The sequence below is a fragment of the Citrus clementina genome, unplaced genomic scaffold (genome assembly GCF_000493195.1).
Source record: "Citrus clementina cultivar Clemenules unplaced genomic scaffold, Citrus_clementina_v1.0 scaffold_2, whole genome shotgun sequence".
Classification (NCBI taxonomy): domain Eukaryota; kingdom Viridiplantae; phylum Streptophyta; class Magnoliopsida; order Sapindales; family Rutaceae; genus Citrus; species Citrus x clementina.
Genome location: NW_006262688.1, coordinates 5312172 through 5318387, shown reverse-complemented (window position 1 = coordinate 5318387; position 6216 = coordinate 5312172). Strand labels below are relative to the sequence as shown.

The following is a 6216-nucleotide window of genomic DNA, read 5'->3' as shown; positions in this document are numbered from 1 at the left end:
CCACACTTTACATGAAATCTGATGTCACATTCAGCACAACAATCACAACTCCAACAGTCCAACTCTCTATTATCTCTGTACTTTGTGCGTCCTGGACGGGAATGATATGTACTCGAATATTTTATTGGAAAATCATTTCCAATTTATCCATTCATAATATTTTAAAGCCAATGCCTATTATTTAAAACTTATATTGTGTCTTTTCATTCTGGGGAATCTAATCAACACCTAAACTGCAAAATTTGTCACATTACGACAACGGAGCAACCAAACCATGCAGACAGTGATAATTAACAGTTGCTCCATTTTATGCACCATGCAGACGGTGACTCATGTGATGATGAACATTGTAACTTGAAAGCAAAGAAAGGAAATAAGATTGATTAAAATTACAAATAAAATGATCTTACAACTAGCTTTCTGAATAAGAAAAATAATAAAAATGCAAACACACATTGTCTAAAAATTAAAATCAACGCTTTGAGCAACTAAATGTAGATGGATTTGGAGGAACATCCACTTCAACAACTACTTCAAGCATCTGTGAAACTTTCCTCATTGTTGGTCTAAGAGATGGATCCTCTTGAATGCACCAAATGGAAACCATCACAAGCTTCTCTACACATTTTATATCATTCATGGCTTCCATGTCTCCCTCAACCAAATCATCCAATTTCCCATTTCTATAGCAATCAAAAGCCCAATCTGTTAAAATTGCATACTCTTCACCCATTTCAATATCAAAACTTTTCCTGCAGGAAATGATTTCCAGCAACAAAACACCAAAGCTGTACACATCAACGTTCGCTGTGATTGTTGAGTTCCTAAACCATTCAGGAGCTATGTAACACCCCAAATCTAACACGTGCGGAGCACGTGAAGAAGGAGGTTACTCAAAAATACTAATCTTTACTCATAAGTTTCAAACTGAAATACCTCCAATTCTTATTCAAATAAATCCACATATTCAAACGTCTAATACTAAATAATCTCTCCCGAGGATATAAAATAATAACAAAAGCCTCAAACTCCAAATTACACGTTCATAATAGAAATAACTAAATAGAAACACAAGTCTATTCCTCCTCTAATTCAAATGGCAAACGGAAACGGAAAATTACTAACTCCAAAGCTAAGCGCATATCTCAAAAGAAACTTAATCTGTAAAAAGTAATGACTAGGGGTGAGCCGTCAACTCGGTAAGTAAAACCATTTCTAATATACTAGGCCTATCGATACAAAAATATTGCAAGCATTCTTTTGTTTAAAACATATATCATAATCCATAAATTTCATAAAACGATATATCACGATAACATAACATAAATTCTTAATAATTCAGAATATCCAAAAGCATATTTACTTATGAAGTAAATCATATAATACGTATACAGAAAACAAAAAGGTTAGCTTATGTCACATAGTGTCACCTATAGTCCCGGTGACCCGGCCAGAAACATAATCAGAATATCGTGTGCACACTCAGAACAGAAACCTAGTACTGGTCCAGAACAGACATATATCGTATTATACGATTAGAATCAGAATCAGAATGACTACGGACAATGAGCCAAAACATAATGACTTATACATGGCACTTTGCACTATATGTGGTACTTTGCAACGCTTTGGCCTTCAAGAGGTGGCCCCCATATAGTCCCAAGAGGTGACCCCCGTACAATCATATATAATTGAAATCATACATGGGCACAAAACATTCGTATCGGATTCATAAAAGTCCATAACAATAATTTAGGCTTGCATAATATGTTAAAGATAAAATCATAAAAGGTTGTCATGTCATAAAATCATTTACATATTAAAAAACATTTATAAAATACTCTGTTAAAAAGAATTTAGGTTTGAAAACATTTACATAAAACTAATTTTGTTATCAAAATCAATTAATCCTTTAAGTAGTATAAAAATATTTATACTTATAATAATAATATCAAAATACTTATACATATCCAGTATACTAGGAATGAAGTTACTTACCTCGACAAATAAATTTGAATTAACACACCTCTAAGCTTCTAAGAGCCTCAATCACCTTCAATACCTTAAACAAATACAAGATATGACAATTAATAACTTATTCTAAGAATCTGATTTTCTTATTCATACCCGTACAGGTTTGATTCTCAGAATTTAACTCTTAATCTAAAACTCATAATGATATAATATTCTATGGAACTATTCTGGACATCCATGAGCACCCCATGTAAAATTTTCAAGAGGATCCAATATCAAAAACATTTTCAAAACTATTTATTTCTCAGCAAATTCGAAACTATTTTCACATAATCTAAACCAAACAGAACGGGTTCCGTGATTTTTATAAAATAAAATACTAATCAGAAAGTTATGAAATTAAAACTGGGAATCCTAGACACATATAATAACCTACATATAAACTGTCAGAATTTTCCGAGTTCATTTGGTGGTACAAATAGTCTTGTGAATCCGATCGCAATGCTGGAATCGTAGTTTTCCAGTGCGGTGGTTTCTATTTCGAAAATACATATAAAATTGAAAACGAAGTCGAATTTAATGAAATAAAATTTACTCAAGAAGCCCTACATGTCTAGTTTCCAGAAATATAAATATTTTAAGAAAATTCGTTCAGAAAATATAGGTTTAAATTCGAGATACTCATGCTGTCCAGAATTATCCTGTGCTTAATACGTTAAGGATTGATTAACTAAACTCATAATAAATCAAAACCCTAAAAAACGCCTAAATACATTCTAAATCATGCATTATGATCTATAACCATCTAGAATCATGCCAATATAAACCCTAGATAGAGTGATTAGAAATTTATTGAGAATAGGGAGAATTACTTACCCGTCGCTTTGATTCTCTCCTAAACAAAGGTTTGAATCCTAAGATTTGGGTAGGAGCATAAAGAGCAGCAAAGAAGAAGAATAAATGTTGTGAACTTAGGGTTATGGAAGGAGAAAAGTATACATTTATAGGGAATCTTAAGAAACCATATTTAATAAGGAAAAATAACCCTTTCTTAAAATTATCTCATAAATAACCTCTATTTATAATTAGTATCCCTTTCTTAATAAGGGTTATAGGCCACCCATAATTCTCAATGAAAGCCCAATTTCCATAATTTAATATTATGAAAATTTGTGGCATTACAATTTGTAACACCCTAGGTGAATCCCACATCGGCAAAGCACGGGAGAAATGCTGGGTTTATAAGGAGTGATCCACACCTTAATTGGCTAGACACATTTTGGGATGTATGGGCGCCCCAGAAACAAATTCATGCGGGCCTTGTTAAGGCCCAAAGCGGACAATATCTTGCCAGGTCTGGGTTGGATCATGACATTATGGTATCAGAGCGGCTCCGCGTGTCCTCTTGAGCGATGGTGGGGCAAACCTCAGCGAGGACGTTGAGTCTCCAAGGGGGGTGTATGTAACACCCTAGGCGAATCCCACATCGACAAAGCACGGGAGAAATGCTGGGTTTATAAAGAGTGATCCACACCTTAATTGGTTAGATGTGTTTTGGGGTGTATGGGCGCCCCAGAAACAAATCCGTGCGGGCCTTTTTAAGGCCCAAAGCGGACAATATCTTGTCAGGTCTGGGTTGGATCATGACAAGCTACATACCCTTTTGTTCCTCTTATAGCCTTCTTAATAGCTTTGCTCTGATTCAATGTCAAGAGCTTTGCCAATCCAAAATCCGATATCTGAGCATTGTAGTAATCATCAAGCAATATGTTCTGAGGCTTTATATCACAATGGATGATCTGAGAGCTGCAATTTACATGTAGATGCAAAAGCCCTCTTGCAATCTGAAATGCAATGTTAGCTCTCAGGTTCCAACCAGGCTTCAAGTTTTCGAAAAGGAAACTTGCTAATGTTCCATTATTCAAGAACTTATACACCAACAGCCTGTTCTGGCCTTCGTCACAGAACCCTAACAACCGAACAAGATTCTTGTGATAAGTCTGGCCAATCACGACAACTTCATTCTTGAATTCCTTTTCACCATCTTGAAACACTCTATCCAATTTCTTGACCACAATTACAGTAGTACGTGTGCTTGTTTGAATTACTCCTTTGTAAACAACACCAAAAGATCATCTGCCCACCTCTTTCTTGAAGTCATTTGTAGCTGATTCATGCTCTTTGTGGCTAAAACAACGCAAATTTGTTTCCATGGTGCTTTCGCCTGGGCGGTTTATAATCAATTTCTTCTTGTGGATGAAGAAAAAACCAAGACAATTGCACCAACCAATGTAAAATTTACAAACACGGAGCTTCCTAAAAGAACTGATCTTGTAACATTCATCATGTTCCTTTTTTTCTTGTCTTCAGGATCCGGAGGACTAGGAACTGATGGAGGATCAGGATCATCACCTTTTTTATATTTTAAAAAAGCTTTGCCATTGACACTGCTATGTGCTCTGCCATTGGAGAGAGGCAGCTTCTTCGACCAGCAGCCATCACCTCGAAAAATAGCCACAACACAAAAACAATCACTCAAGCAATTGTTTTTGCATTGCACTTCATCATAGGGCCTGGAAAGCTCGTAGTCTGACATAGGTCAATCTGTATCTTTAAGCTCATAAAAATCAAACAATTCTTTGTTATAACCCTGTCTTCCTCCATTACAACTTAATTCAAAATCTGCTTTGCAGCTTCCGTATTTTTCGTTCTCATCAAGTAAAGAATACCCTTTTGGGCAAATACTGTTAAATCCATAAGCACCACTTCCCAATTCTCCTCCAATATTAACACAAATATTTTCAGGTTGAGACCAGACAACAGACCAGTTTCCATTACCATTCTTTAGATAAAAAGATTGCACGAAAACGCCATCAAAATTGAGAGTTGCTCTATGGTAAAAGTCTGCAGCTGGCACTAATCTTTCTGTTGTGAGATCAAACCTCCGGCCATTTCTTCTCAATATGTACATGTAACCAGACTCATTGAACATCACTTGGTAACCAGAATTTGATGAGTTTGTAGAATCATAAGTACCACTAATGTAGTAAGCATCGTAGGCAAGATCAGTAGGCAAATTTGCAATATTGAGGACGAGGTTACTATCCTTAAGCAAGCGAAATTGGAACCGTCCTCGCGAGAAATTGGTGTCCGATTTTCCAGAAAAAAGCCCTTGTTCAGTCTCCATCATTTTCCCTGGCAGCAATGTATCCGTAGGATTGCTGAAGCTGTCCCATAACCTACTAGAGCTGCTGCTTGCAATCACAAAATTGCCCGTATCATTCATATGGCCAACAACGACTGCACCAATATCAATTTAGAGCTCCAAACTTGTTTTCCTTGAGGATCATTAAGCATTAGCCCTTGATCAGCAGTAAGCTTTACTTGTGATTCCCTTGGGACAACAGGATTTTGATCTTCATTATCTGTGTACCAGACAACAGTTTTTTTAGGTATCTTGTTGTAAAATATTGAAAGCGAGAAGAGATCATTGCTGTTGTTTTCTTTACCAAGCTGGTGAAATCCAAATGTAAAATCACCAGAAGGAGAAAGCCATGGAGAGCTGTCAGTGCCTGCTGTGAGAGTGGAGCCCACAGGTACAGTTCCATTGGTTTGAGCAATGGCTAAATGTAGATCATATGGAAACAGAAATAGTAAGAATATGAAGTAAAATTTAGCAGAAGCCATTGCAGTAACTATTTGGAGAATGTTAAAAGTCATTGCTGGCACCAGCCATCTAAATGGCCGGAGCCATGCCATTCAACACGGCCCGCCATTGTTGGTGGTGCCGTGTTGACTTGTTAAAAAAAAAAAGCCAAAATTTTGGCTATATAAAGAGGGCTTCACACCCTCATTTTAGTATCCAATTCCATCGAGAGAGAAGCATTGCTTTCCTTTAGTGTTGAGAATATTAAGAGTTTAATAAACTCTTGAGTGATTAGAGTTCTGAGAGTTTGGGTGTATTGGGATTTTGGGAAGTGAGCTAAAATACTACAATACTTGTAACTCCTTTTCACTAGTAAAATATTTCCTTCTGTTTTCGCCCGTGGACGTAGGCTAAAAGGTGAACCACGTAATTTTTGGTATTCTCTTTTGTGCTTATTCTTTATCTTTTCTTCTAATTTTATTTTAGCTGCGGTCATGCTTTACCCATCAATTTACTAACAGTGGTATCAGAGCTATTGGTTGTATTTTTTACAGTCTGGTACTGTTCACGTATACGGTACTATTCACGTATACGGT

General features: G+C 36.2%; 1 pseudogene; it reads right to left on the bottom strand.

Annotated features, from left to right (window-relative positions):
- Positions 1–472: 472 nt before the first annotated feature.
- LOC18053032 lies at positions 473–5661 on the bottom strand (annotated as a pseudogene).
- Between the last annotated feature and the right edge of the window lie 555 nt (positions 5662–6216).